General features: G+C 36.7%; 1 pseudogene; it reads left to right on the top strand.

Annotated features, from left to right (window-relative positions):
* The first annotated feature begins 14,830 nt into the window (after positions 1 to 14,830).
* On the top strand, positions 14,831 to 15,176 carry LOC123642084 (annotated as a pseudogene).
* The last annotated feature ends 474 nt before the right edge of the window (positions 15,177 to 15,650 follow it).

Genomic DNA, 15,650 nt, shown 5'->3' with positions numbered 1-15,650 from the left:
TCAGCAGCAGTTAGATAATGGATTTGTTAGCCAGTCTAAACACCTTTTTTTCTTTTAATAAAGTTAAGTACATTTCTATTTGTTAATAAACTACTAGAAATTCCAATTTCTGTCATATGATTTTATATTATATTTATATATACACACACACACTAAATTTTTCCACTACATTGTCATTTTAAAAAAGTTCTTATTGGTATTTATTTTATCTTTTTATTCTTATGGTTTCCATCATACCATTATCTTTCTTTATATAATATATTTAGGGCTGTCTTTTTAGGATAATGTCTATTAGCTACGTACTATGAACAATAATGAAGATAGCTAGCACCAATTTTTCTCCTCTCCTCCCCTGCCTCTCCTCCATTACTCAATTTTAATGGTAAATATTACCTTAAAGTTATCTTTGACTCTTAACGATTGCTTAAACTGTTGCTACTTCAAGTGTCTTATAAGTTAATACCAATGAGGTCATCAGCCAGCATATTCCATTATCCACTACTCTCATCTTCTCCCGTGTTAGTTATGTCTATATTGTCAAGAGTATACGACATTTGCCAACTGTTTTGTCACCTTTATGGTCTGTATTTATTCTCACTTCAAAGCTTATTCCTCAGCTTTATACCAGAGCTTGTCTAGTCATTCTTGGGTGGCTGAACACTATTCTCTAATGTATTTCTTATGGAGGCTTCATGGGACCAGTATCCCCTAAGTGGTCAGGAGAAATCTGGAAAAGATTAAGAAACTACACTATTGCTGTGATATGCTGCTGGAAGTCCTAGAATAGGCATTTATTAGGTGCCAAGTGTGTCAAGTGATTCAGAGATATTTAAACTGAGGTTCTTGCCTACAAGAATTTGATAGCCTTTATTATATATACTACAGTGTTATCTTGCACTAGGAGTTTCAAAGTTCTGCTAAGGTGTTCCCTTTTTCAGATAACTTATTACCTATATGTCTGAACACCAGATTTCAGACCCTTTAAGATCAATCCACTCCTTTGTATCTGGCCCAGCCCACAGCCCACCAGATGAGTAAGGGCTGCCCTAACATACATGGAGATTGATGTCAGGCCTAGAGAAAATTCACTGTCTTTTTAAGAAACTATTGGACCATACTAGATTTTAAAATATCTCAAATTCATCCTTGGTTTCTCTCCCTTCCTTTTGCCATGCTCCTTACTTTTGGCGTCTACTTGCCATGAGGCTACCTGCTCTTATCCCAAAGCACATATCATGCTGTAAACCTTCCTTTGTTAATCTTCCTCCTCCCATCAAGATTGACTTAAACTTTAATTCATATACCCAGGACATCACTCTCATCTAACTTGCTACACTAACTCAAGGATAGAACATATATTTCATTTCCTATGTGAGCTCTGATACTGTGTGACTGAACAAAACTATGCTTCAAAAGCGTCTAAGGCCATATCCAGTCTCAGAAGGACTACTGTGATTAATTAGGGAAGTTTGCCAAAGAATGAAGGAATGTCACGTGAAGTCCTGTTATCTTCAGTCCATACACTAACTCATCATGATGCTGTGATGTTTTATATAACCTTGCTCACTTGTATTATAAGCTCTTTTAAGATTAGGGCCGGGCGCGATGCCTCATGCCTGTAATCCTAGCACTCTGGGAGGCCGAGGCGGGTGGATCGCTCGAGGTCAGGAGTTCGAGACCAGCCTGAGCAAGAGTGAGACCTCGTCTCTACTAAAAATAGAAAGAAATTATCTGGACAACTAAAAATATATATACAAAAAAATTAGCCGGGCATGGTGGCGCATGCCTGTAGTCCCAGCTACTCGGGAGGCTGAGGCAGTAGGATCGATTAAGCCCAGGAGTTTGAGGTTGCTGTGAGCTAGGCTGATGCCACGGCACTCACTCTAGCCCGGGGAACAAAGTGGGACTCTGTCTCAAAAAAAAAAAAAAAAAAAAAAGATTAGGGGCCCAGTATCTGAATTTGTAATCAGATAGCATCAAGAAAATACGGGAGAATTTAAATATAGACATTCCCATTTGTTGAAGATTTTTAGAGAGTAAGTATTTTTGGTCAAGTAAATAACATGGCCATCTTCAGGACACTTAATGTCATTAACTAAATGTCTTGAGTTAAGTTCTGGGTATTCGGAGATAAAAAGCATATTTACTTTAGAGCTTAATTTTAATTATGGAAACAAGTTAATAAACAGATTTCATATTATATGATAATTATTTGTAAGAAGTTTGTATAGTTCGCTTGGGAAAACTGAGAAGGTCTAGATCAGAAAGGAGGATCAGAGAAATCTTCCCAAAGAGAATAGTGTTTGAGCTGAGTCCTAAAGGGTGAATTGGCTGAGGAAAAAGAGTGCTCATGAGGGGGAGTTTTTGCAAGAACAGAGAACATACCTGGCACCAAAGCAGGAAACAGCATGATGTACTTGTAGAACTGGTTGTTCACTGAGGTGTGAACGTAGGATGCAAGTATGTGTATAGAGAACTGAGACTAGAGAGACAGGCAGAAACCACCCATTATGTGTCCTTGTGCCCATTTAAAGATTGTTTTTATAATCCTTATTAGAGCAGGCTATGGGGAGTTCTAAAATATTTTAAATAGGAAATGCAATAATCAGATTTAAAGATTTTGTGGTAAAATATGCTGGCTAACACTATTGAGCATATCATTCATTAATTCATTCATTTGCTTAACACATAATTAATAAGCATCCACTATGCCTTAAGCACTATGCTAGGCACTGAGGACTTACTGCTTAGCAATAGCAGACATGATCCCTGTTGTCATGGATTTAAATCAAACTTATTGTTTGTACTTTTAGATCCAATCCTCTAGCATATTCTAACCTACCTTTACTTGCATTATTCATTTCTCTCTTGACTGGATTATTGTAATTGGCCTACAACATTTTTAAATACCTCTTATTATTTAAAAATAAAAAATATAGAGTCAACCAACCAAATAAACAAAATGAGGATTCTTCCTTCATCAGACTTCTTCTACTATGAAATTTCCTTGCTCCTTGCTACAGAAAACCTATCTACTTGCTCCCTTACCTCTTCATTCCAAGAAGGCTTTTGTTCACACCATTCCCCTAGAACTGCTTCCATCAAGGTTGTGATCTCCATCTTACCAAACCTGTGACTCCTCTTCAATCTCTCAACAGCATCTGATACCCTTTCTAGCAGCACATTCTTACCTAGCTCTGTAATTCAATATGCTCCTGGTTTCCTTCATATACCCCTCAGATTGCTCCTTCTCTGTTTTCTTTGCTGACTTCCCTATCCCTGGACTCTAAAAGTTGTGGTGACACATGGCCAGTAATCCCCTCTTACATCTGTACTCTCTTCTTAGTGGATTTCATCTAGCCTCATAGTTTGAATTCCACTGTTACGTTGATAACTCCCTGACTTATATCTCTAGTCTCATTTTACTCCCAAGCCTCTAGATTCATACGTTAAAATGTCTTCTCATCTCTCCACTTGGATGTATAATAGACATGCCAGGCTCAACACGCACATCTGAAATAAAACTGAAGATTCTTCACTACTTACTTTCCCTCAGATCTGTGTCTTCCCCAGTCTTTATCATTCCAGTAAATGGCACCACAATTCACTCGGTTGACCTGGCCAACAATTTAGGAGTTCTCACTTGCCCCTCTCCATACTCAGCTCTTAACAAGTCTGATTGGCTTCTCTTCCAAAATATGTTCAAAATATGACCCCTTTTATTACATCTTCTGCAGCTTCTCTAAACTACCATCATGCTACCCTAAAATGACTGCAATAGCCCACTAACCAGTTACCTTGTTTCAATTTTGCTTCTCATGGCCCCTTCCCTAGAGAGCAGCCAGTGTTCTTTCTCAAATGCAAAGTTGGGCTTATTCCACAGGCTTTTCCACCCCTGCTAACATCTTCCCATTGCAATTACAACATAATCTAGACAGTGGGATGGAGAAAACAGAAAAAAAAATGGCTTACCCCCTCTCTTTTAAGAATACTTTCCATAGTACTACAAGGCATTTCTTATATCTTACTGGCTGAAACTTAGTCATATAGCAACACCCAGCTATAGGAGGATATAGGAAATGTTTTACTTTTTCTTGGTGGCCATATGTCCACTAAAAATTAGAGCTTTGTTATCAAGAAAGGATTACCGATATTGGGATAGGTAATCAGTAGCCTCTGCCTCATTGCTCAGTGACTTCTCTTCAGAAGGGCCTTTATTGGTCACTGTATATAAGGGACCCTTATCAGTCTCTTACTACTTTGTTTTAAGATCCTCGCAACACATCACTATCTGAACTTATCATACCAATCAATCCCTGTCTGTCTATTCTTCTAGAATTTCATCTATCTAGTCATCCATCTATTTATCTATCTGAAATGTGTTCATGTTTATTGTCTGTTGTTTTTTTTTCCTTTGAATCAAAAGACTAGAAAATCAGGGATATTGTATGTTTGTTGAATCACTTTATTCTCAGTACCTAGAACAATACCTGATATTTAATAGGCACTTAATGCAACTTATGCTGAAAAAATTTTCTCTGGGAAGTGAAAGATGAGATTATATCTGCCAGGAGCAGGAATATACATGTGTATGGTTGAAGGGTTCAAGTGGGGAATATCAGAGTTTTAGGAGAATTGGTAATGTTTAAAATGGTCGGGGAGAATGTGAGAGAAATGCTAAGGTTTGGCTATGATGTTCAGGACCCATTTGAGAATGGTTATCATTAATTTTATGATCTAAAACTGTTTTGTTGCATGACTTTCTCCAGCAGTACTCAGTTACTAGGTTCAGGCAAGAGGAAAATACTAGTAGTTTATCTAATGTTGAGAGTTTAAGATATTGGTAAACGTGTTATTAAAATGGTGGACATTTTAACTTTTCTTGGTTATTATATAGAAGAGAATGAATGTAGTTAGGATAAGTAGTTTGGATGAAAATAATAAAAAGGAGTTAGAAGACAATAATAGAAATACACATTTACGGTGTCTTTAGGTTCAAAGTGGTTGTGTAATTTATGTAATTAAAGTGTAATCAAGTGGTTGTGTAATACCTACATTATGGTTGTAATTTATGTAATCTTAGTTTTAATGATTGTATAAATAAAAATAACCAGTGAAGCCTGCAAAGCAGATGTTACTATTCTTATCTTACAAATAAGAAAATTACAACTTAAAGAGTTTAATGACTTTCCCAAACACAAAAGGAAATTAGAGAAAAAAAGCAGAATAGAAATCCAATCTGAAAATTTGTCGAAGTTTCTAAGAGAGAAACACAGGATACATCTTGCTGTCCCCAGTTAGTTCAATTTAATTATTATGGTTTGAGCAATTTAACAATACAGGAAAATATTAGATTTCATCATCTTTCTAACAACTTATAGGAAGAAATGCATAGATACCTATTTTTTGCTGGGAAACAAGTAATGTTGGCTTTCACTCAAGCCACTTACACTAATGAAACCACAACTTTAGGTGGAGTAGCATCCTGAATGTCATGTGAGTAATGGATGCAAAAATAAATCCATTAAAGGAATAACATTTTGTTTTAGAAGATGATAAGTGCATATGAAATTTACCCTCTTCTTAGTGTGATAAGAATATCAACTTCAAGCAATAAGGTGTGGTAGAAAAAGCACGGACTTTGAAACACGTAAATTAGAATCCTGCTCTAGCCTTCTCTGAAAATTAGTTTTGTCATTCACAATAAAAGAATGATAATGACTTCTTCATGGCGTGATTGGGATCACTCTGGATAGAGTTGTACCAGGAATTAAACTCTTCTTTCTGAAAAAGGCACACTTCTATTCACATCTTACTAACTTTAACAGTCATATAGCCATGCCTAATTTAAAGGGGAGGGGAAAGTAAAATCTCTATGTGGACCTAAAAGGAGGAGAACAAGAAGTATTGGTGAGCAGCCCTCATGTATACTATAGTGACTTAAAAATTAATTAAAAGATGGATAAAAACAGCAATAAATGGTATACGTGCATTTTCCAAAGCATATTATGCAGAATTCTACCCAGAAGGATCCTGGTAGGTATTTTCAGAATAAAAAGTTTCCTTAGTTAAACAAATTTGACAATTGGGGTACTTAAAATTCAAGATCATCTACTGTAGGCTTTCACATAACTTCAATGTGCTAAAATGCATTATGATAGATCTCCAAAGTGGGAGGTGGTAACTATAGCACGTAGCATTTTTCAATCTTATTGGATCCTAGAATCCTTTTTATTCAGTTGCTTGCTTTCTAGAGACAATGGTATGAGCTTATGTTGTGAACATAATCTCACAGGTTGAGAATTTGTGGCTGAAATTATCTGAAGTCTGATGAGAAGGGAGTTTTTTGAGCCTGGATGAAAGGACAAAGGCTTCTAAGTTTTAGGATGATTACCTATAAAGGCAAGTCATACAGACATCTCAAGTCTTTAGTTGCTCTGTCACTGGGAATGGCATGCTGGTGAGTAGAAAGATTAGCAATAAATTAACTTATTAGAAAGATGCCCATTGGGACACTTGCAAAGAAGAAAGTAAGGGTACAAAATACACATTGCTATATAAAGTGTAAGAAAGTTGGAGTCGGACCAGAGTTCATAGTTTTATCCCAGACCCTGAAGCCTCAGTTGTCCCATGGTTGAGCCAGGTTGGATGGTGTATCTTTCTCTGCGATGATTGCGCTCTCTCTTGCTCTCTCTCTCTCTCTCTCTCTTTCTCTCCCTCTCTCCCTCTCTCTCTCTCTCTCTCATTAATATCACATCCTTAATGGCCTTGATAAAGATTTCACTCTAAATGATATGTCTCATCATATAAAATCACTAGTCATAGAAAAGTGTGAATGCATTGACTCAGCAGTGTCACTACTATACATTGTATGATAGGAACGTGACAAGGGGGGTCAGTGTTGTGCCCCCACCCCCTCACCAGGTTGGTAGTTTGCTAATTGCTGCCAAGAGGGATTCAAAGTGTCTTCTATCCAGGTTTCAAGGCATAGAAAAATAATGGGAGATTTTAATTCCTGGTCTTACCTGCAGTCAGTTTTGATAGCACCGTTGAAGATCATACACTAATGAGAACATAGTGCATTCTCATCCCTTGTTTGGGATATGGCCTTTTAGCTGGTCTCCCTAATTTCATTCTTACTCCTACTTGCACTGATCTATTCTCACAGCAGCAAGAATATTCAATATTGTAATTCATTAGTGACTGATTTCCTATCACAGTTAAAAATGCAGTTTAAAGCACCACATAATTCTGGTCCCTGCCTAGCTCTTTCCCCATTGTTGACTTCTCTCCAGCCATTACTGTTTTCTTCCAGTAGTCTGAACAGGCCAAACTATTACCTCGCTCAGGGTCTATGCAAATAGTATTCCCTCTTCTTAAAATTCTCCTTCACTCCTCTTTAAAACGCTACTTTCTTATTATTTTTAAAACGACCTGCTTAAATGCCATATCTTCAGAAAAATATTTCTCTACTATCCTTTCTGAAGAAGGTAATACTTCTTAATTTTGCTCTTTTTCAATTTTGCTTATCATAATTTATAAAGCTATAATTTACTTATTTTGTGTTAGTTTTTTTTTGTCTGTCTCTCTCGCTACAATATAAATAATAATAAGCCCATGAGAGCAAAGGATGATGCTTATATTACATATTAATGAACCTCAGCACCTAACTGGAACAATACGTTTATATCAAAGGAACAAATATAAAAATGAAAGGAAAGAAAGACAGGAAGGAAGGAAGGGAGGGAGGGAAGGAGGGAGAGAGGGAAAGGAGGAGGGAGAAAGGTAAATTTGTCAGAATAATGTCACCACCTGGGGAGGTTTGGGGGATGTCAACCAAGGGGCTCCTTGTGTATTTTCTACTTTGTTCACCTAGTAGGTTTAAAAATGCCACCTTCTTTTCCACACATTTCTCTAGTGAATTCTTAGTGTAGTCCTGCAGAATTACTTTAGGTTCTCCGTTCATCTTTATATTTTCTTGCCTCTATACTTGTGATCATGAGCCAAATTTTCTTAAATTAATGTTCTGTTCAAATGTCATCTTTCCTATAAAAACTAATCAATCCTGACTCTAGACCACCAAAACATTGTATTTGAACATCTCTTTAAAAAATCTCTTTCTGGTCAATATTTTATAGTCCTTCAAGTTTGTATTTTATGTCTTGTCTTTTTCCAACTATGACTTCTCAAAGCAAGAAGGATCTATAGCTAATTCTTTTCCTTAAAATATTTGATGCAGTATGGTATCTGCCATCACGTGTTATCAATAACTTTCGTTTTCACTTAATTCTCTATCCAGGTAGAAACAAATCAGTAAATGTTAAAACAACACCAATTTTCACCAATTGTTTTAGTCCTTGTCTTTAAAAAGGCTCTTTATTTTTTTCAGATGGAAAATTAATTGTATCATAACGTTATAAGTGCCACTTTATACTGATAACATGAACTATTCCAGTAGGTAATTCCAATCCACTTATTTTGCAGAGCGTCAGGGATACAGGTATTTAGTGTCAAGTTCACACATAAGCACTAAGCATTAGGAGAATAAATTGCTTTTTTACTCCTTACTTTTTTTCTCTCCTTCTAAATGCCAATACTGTAACAATTGTGTCACAACAAGATGCTTAATTAGGGCACCTCTGCATTGGGAGGTTATCAATGTAGACAAAACTGTTGACACATTATAGCTAAGATCCAGCAGAGTGAAAAGTTTAATCAGCTGTAAAAAACACCAATGAATTTGATCCCAAATATGATGGGCCATCACAGGAGAAGTATTATTGATGTAATTCTGAAAATAAGGTCTTGGATAGGGAATCTTGCTGAATAAGAAAATGTGGGCTTATCTCATTCTATCCCAAAGGAGAGAGATTGGCTATAAAAAGAAGAGCTTGATGTTCATCTCTCTAATAGAAATCATTTGGCACTATGCCATGAATGGTGAGTTTGCAAAATGCACAGTGTGAACTAAAACACAGTATTCCCTTGCCAGGTGCAGGTTTATAGCCAGAACTCAAGGCTTGATAAAAAATAATCTCCCAGTGCCATAAACCCAAGGAGTATAATCAGTATCATCTTTGACTTGTTTCTTATCAATTTGTCATTATACCAATAACATGAGCTAGACACTTTTTTTTTTTGCCTCTGGGTGTTTGCACTGTTGTTCCCTCCTTCTGGACAACTATTTCTTAGATTGCTGCGTATATGTATCCTTCTCATCATTTGGGTCTCGATTCAAATGTCACCTTCCCAGGAAGAGATTCCATAACCACCATGTCTAGTTTGCCCTACCTTCACTAGTAACACTAGAGCACGTTGCCGTATTTCTCTTCTTCATTACATTTTTCAATATCTGAAATTATTTTTCTGATTATTCATTTACTGTCATACACTTCTACTAAAATGTAAACTCAGTACACACAGGATGATTGTTTGCCTTAACCACTGCTATGCTTCCAGTCCTGGAACGATGTCTGGTATACAATAGTTATCCCATCAATATTATAGAACAAATGGATGAACCTTATTTCGTGCATCGTCTTTCCCCAGCATTGTGGTATCAGTTTTTAGCTTATTAAGAAAGGTCAATAGTGCATCAGCCATTTTCCTGCTGAGAAAATGAGTTGGAAAAATTCACTGTAAGTTCATGCACAATACTGATTGTGAAAATTTGCTGGGGTTCTCAAATTTTAGAAGAGAAACGAGCACCTAAGGAAGAAAGCACAAGTCAGGGAATTGTCTTTTGCTGGGGCTCTACCATGTGCTAAACAGTATTTTAGGTGCTTTAGTTGCTTTACGTGCTTATTAACTATAGTAATAATTATAATAGCCAAATTTATTGAACACCTACTATGTGCCAAGTACAACTCTGAAATACTTAATTTTATTATATTTTTCTTGTTAAGTCCTCACAATTAAACTTATGAGGCAGGTGCTATTATTATCTTCATTTTACAGTTAAGGAAATAGCTTCTTGACAGGTATTATTTTCTTAATAAGATTGGAAAACCAACATTAAAAGTAATTTTTTTCAAGGTCACAAATCTAGCAAATGACAAAACTTAGATTTGAACCTAAATATTCTATGTTTTGCTTTTCCAATGATAAATTACATGTGGGGCCTGCCTCACATTGTGATGGAAGATCCTTCAATTAGTGAAAATTCAATCATTTTCTGAGTGCCTGTCCATGTGCTGAATTGAGTTCATTTTTCTAAGAATACATAAATAGTATAGAGGACAGGATAAGCCACAACGTGTTTAGTATATAAAATGGTAGGGTGTAATAAGAAATTGTTAAAGAATAAGATTGATTTGAGCATGCTCTTGACTGTTAGGTATGCATGTAAACTTAAATTCAGAACAGAGGTTAAGGAGGAAGAGCTTGATCGAGGCCGTAGTGCTTGGGTAGGGTCTTGAAGGATGGGTAAGAACAAGAAGAACAGAGAACATCGGGGGGGGGGGGAGAGAGAATAGTGTTGTATTCATAAAGGTATAGAGAAAAGCTGCAAGAAATTGAGTTTGTAGCATGAAGGAGAGGAGAGGGGTTCACTAGATTAGAACTAAGAATGTGGTTCATAAGGGGCAGTTCACACAGGTAGAACCAGATTATGGCTATAAAATGCACATTTCCTCTTTCTGTTCTCTTTTTCTACTGGCATCTTGGCATGGGTGCTGGAGGCTGCATATAAAAAGAAAGAGGTTGAAGGGAAAGCTGTCTCCTCTTGTAAGCACAGTGGATTGACAGCAGGAATCTTAAGGAATATACACTAAGAGTAGTTTGATAAAAATGAGACCCTTCTGGAGATGCATATTAGAGCTAAAGACAAAATGGGTTTCTGTAGTGTGGAAAGGGAAGTCTGCCAATCCAATTCATTGTGCTTCTGATCAGTTTTCTATTTTTATGGTTAATTACTTAAATATGGGCTTCTGCTTTACTTACGAGCTCAGGGATTTTTATGTAGACAATGCATTTTCACAGACTAAAGAGACGTAAAAAAATGTCTCACCACCTAAAATTAATTCTGGCAGGAAAAGTTGGTGTAAAAAGTAATCTGTTTGGGAGGCATTCCATCAACGAGAAATTTGCTGTTGTTATTGCTTTAGCAGTACAAAAATAAATTGATGTTTACAAGAAAATTATCTTGATACACAGAAATTCTGAAGTCTCAGTCTTTGCCAAATGTGCTTTATTTTATTTTGTTTTGAATTTTAAAAGGTAACTAGTCTATAGTTTATTCAATCAATGTTTAATACTTAAATCTTTGAGGAACTACTATGTGTCCTGTGCTTTCATATATATTATTTCACTTAATCTTAACACTCTTGTAATTTTACTAAAAAACCTGAGCTTTGTCCTTTTGCCCAAGGTCATAGATAGTGAGTGGAAAAACTGGAATTTAAGCCCATACTTTTGGACTTATTCTCCAAGATTATGAAATTCCCCTATCTTGTTGGGTAATAATGTTTCCTTCCACTCTCCCTCCCTCCTTCTTTCCCTCAATTCCTCATTTCCTTCCTTCCTTTCTTTCTTTCTTCACACATACAATTAACAAGATCTATATTCCAGGAATTCTCCTGGGTACTGCAGATGCAAAGAAAATAAGACATTGTTCTGCACCAGAGCGAAATGACTAATCTACCAGGGAGAACCAGATATTTAAATAATAAATGTAATTGAGTATTAACAATGCCATGATTGTGTACATTAGTGGCATAAAAGCATTGGTCTCTTTCACAGAGGAAAGTCATAAAAGGCTTCATAGAAAAGGTGACAATTGAGCTGAGTCTTAAAAAATAAGTAGACATTTGCAAGAAAAACTGTGAACAATGGCAGGACATATCCTCTCAGCCCAGGGAACAGAACTTAGGAAGGCACAGAGATTTAAGAAAAAACACCAGCAAAAATCTCACCTTCACAAAAGCATGTGAAGAACAACAATCTGTGCAGTCTTTCATAAATCCTCTCTTGGGTAATTAGCTTTCTGGAATACTGCCAAGCAGCAGCAAATTTTCCTTTCTCAGCGCTCTTGGGAATATCTGAAACGCAGGACAAATATTCGTGCCACCAAACAATGTTAACATACTTAATTTGCATGAAACTGCATTTAAAAACACCCACTCTAAATGTTAAGATAGTTGATTAGTTCCAGACAAATTTCTGGGCAGCTTTATTCTGAAAACCTTGTTAACCTCACCCACGAACCTAATCTTAGGGGAACAAAAAAAAGAAACCCATGTAATAACGGTCCCTTTACTGAAGGAGTATTGGAGGCTTAGAAGTGCATAAGTAGCATTTGCCCTGAAGAATAGACAGAAGCAGGATGTCACTTTAATGTAAACGCACTTCTCTAGTGTACAGTAACACTACCTGGCATGGCTGGATCATCCTCACCAGCACCTGTAAAAGATGTTCTCACAGTTATGTCCATTGTCTTGTCAACTCTCTTCTAGGAAAAAGTCCAGATTTAGAAACAAAAGAGTCATAACAACTCAATATTATTGTGGGAGGAAAACCGTGGACTTCAATCTATTGGTCACCATTTTTTTTCCATGTGGATATTTTTTTTCCCTTAGCTAGAGTGTCACCCCTCCAGGGATCTCTCTGTTCACCCCTATGTTACAATCTTTTAACAGATACATCACATACGCATCCTGCTGAGCTGGCACAGGTGTGTTCAGCAGGTATCTCAGCCATGTCACACCTGCTGTCAGAAACAGACTTTTGTAGAACAGTGGTGTTGGCCTCACCACAGCTGGAGGGGCAAGGGAAGACTTCTGCATTGGATTAGTCACCTATGACTGCCTCATTATGTTTGATCCCCACAATGAACAGATTGGTCTCAATTTAGACAAGATTAAGGCTTTCTAAACATTTCTATTGAGATGCTTCATTTGATGCCCTCTTTGAAGGTGCCATGTTACTGTGAGTTTAGCTCCTCCCTTTTCAAAATGTTTTCACTGACTGGGATGGTTGGGACAGGCTTCTTCCCAAGACTACTGAAGCTGCCAGTAACTTCAGTGCGTGTGTACTGAACTGGGCTTTTGTGCTGTTCTGACTCTCCTTGTAAATGGCTTGTCTACTGATAGATCTTGTTGCAAACAAAGGAGCTACCACTTTTCATTAATTTATAGTTCTAACAAAACACCAAAGTGCAGAAAGACAAGAATTTGAAAGAGCAGTGTCTTGGGCTATGGAGTTTGATAGATCCAGTTTCAAATTCTTGTTCTAATCACTTACTAATTATGTGACTTAGTACATATTACAGTTGGGTCCATGGCAATAGAAGGATTAGTGTCCGGCTTAAGTTGTTTTTGTTTTATTTCATCCTAGACAAAAAAGTAACTGTAGAAGAGAAGGTGATAACTATCCCTTATCAAGAATTCATTTTGTGTTCGTCAAGTACTTTAATAGTAATCACTCCATTTATGTAGCTTTTACTGTGTCCCATGCTCTGCTCTACTAACTTGGCATATATTAACCCATTTCATTGTCATACACCTATGAGGAAGACATTATCGTTATTCCTATTTTATATATGAGGAAATTAAGGCACATGGAGATTTTGACAAAAATCATGTTTGCTGGCATAACAGGCACATTGTTTTTCCTTAGCTGGATCAAATATAAAAAACACTGTGCTCTCAACCTGCTCCTCTTCCAGCTCTACCTTGGGGCAGCTGAAATTGTCTCTTTCCCTGCCCCTACCTGCTGATGGGAGAAGCACTCTGGTCAGTGGGCTGATGGGCCAGTGGACTTTCTGAATGTAGAAGAGGTCCTGCATGGATGCTGACCAGGCCCCACTGATTTCCACAAATTCTACTCTGGACAGAGCCAGGCTGTGCCCAATAAGTGTATGTACTAGATGTAATGAAAGTTATTTAAAATGGGATATGTTCTTGAGGCCAGGAAACATGAAATTCCATTCTAAGTATCAATATAGTGCAGTGAGGTACATATTACGCTCTTGTATTGATTCACAAAGATTATGAAAAACCTTATGTGAGGAGAAAAGTGTGCATTCTTAGTACCCTGTGATTTTCATAACAGGAGGATCTTTTTTCTTAGTCATGGTGTTAATCCTACTTACTGTGCCTTTGACAGGATGCATGACTTCTTGATCTTTTATGATCCATTAAAGGAAAACCTTAACTTTAGACACAAACACACACATACACATGTGTTTTCTAATTTTTCCAAAACATGCACATACTTAATTGCAAAATTATCAGTGAATGGGCACAACTGTAAAGCTACACTTCAGGACTACTAAAAAGAAGTTTTGCCAAATACAGCTTATTGGTATTACACACAAAAAGCAAAAATAACCACCAAAACACTAGAGCTTTCCCAAATTCATTGTGATCTTTTTTCTTTTCTAAACTATAAGTTAATTTCTTGAAGCCCAAATATCTCAAACATCATTTTTGATGGATTCACTGTTTTCTTTATTTTTCCTTTTTTAGTTATTAGGAATGCATCACATTTGTGTAAACAATATATCACATCATGCTTGTGTTGACAGTAGACCCATTCTAAAGCATTCTAACATTTCAAGGTTACTTTGGAATGGCCTTTGAGCACACTGTACCTGGGCTGGAAGCAGTGGTCTATTTATAGAAAATAACTCTCACTCAGTGGGTAGAGACTATCATCTTTATCTAATCATGGCAAAGGACAATCTATGACAAATGATACCTTTTGCTGATGTTTCAACTTGGTTTGTGGTATATGTAACTTAATGGATATTATAGAGGAGAGCTCAAAGAAATAAAATAAAAATGTGTTAGCTGACCAATTTTGGGCAGTAAAGAATGTCACAGATAGTCTAATGAGTGGCCTACATTGGTGGAATCATACTGGAAAGAGCCATTGGCCGTTTGAGTCCAGGAAGGCAGCGCCTCAAGAGAATAAAACTGCTTCAGAGGCTGAATCAAGAATCTTTTGGTTAGGACTTACTGCCGCTCCAGTGCTATGGGTGATATTTGCCTTTAATGCTATCTTCTCCTTTAGAGGAAAGTGATTGGATGTGTTTATCATGAGTGCCGTACAAGGTGCCAACCTGTACAGTTACATCAGGTGTAAAGTGGACAGCAGGAAGAATTTTGAATTTCATCAGCGTGTCCACCTCTTATCTGGGAGAGCAACTTTTAAGACAAAATACTGAAGATGGTTAGACTTCCTAAATATAGAGGGAGACATTATGTATCGTTACATTGGGGAAGAACCAAAGAGATTCTTGACTCAAAACATTTTAGAACTCAGTCTACATTGCAATGAGGAGTGTTGGATTTGTTTTACCACTTAAAAATTTTACTTAAAAAAAGGAAAAATAATTTTAAGAAATCCTAGATGATACGAACAAATGGAAAAAACATTCTATGCTCATGGTTTGGAAGAATCAATATTGTTAAAATGACCATACTGCCCAAAGCAATCTACAGATTCAATGCAATTGCTATCAAAATACTCATGTCATTTTTCACAGAATTAGAGAAAAACATCCTAAAATTCATATGGAACAAAAAAGAGCCCAAATAGACCAAGCAGTTTTAAGCAAAAAGAATAAAACTGGAGGCATTACATTACCTGACTTCAAATTATACTATAAAACAATAACAACCGAAACAGCACAATGTACTGTTACGAAA

The sequence above is a fragment of the Lemur catta genome, chromosome 7 (assembly GCF_020740605.2).
Source record: "Lemur catta isolate mLemCat1 chromosome 7, mLemCat1.pri, whole genome shotgun sequence".
In the NCBI taxonomy this organism is placed as follows: Eukaryota; Metazoa; Chordata; class Mammalia; order Primates; family Lemuridae; genus Lemur; species Lemur catta.
The sequence above is the reverse complement of the archived record's forward strand: the minus strand, read 5'-3'. Positions and strand labels throughout refer to the sequence as shown.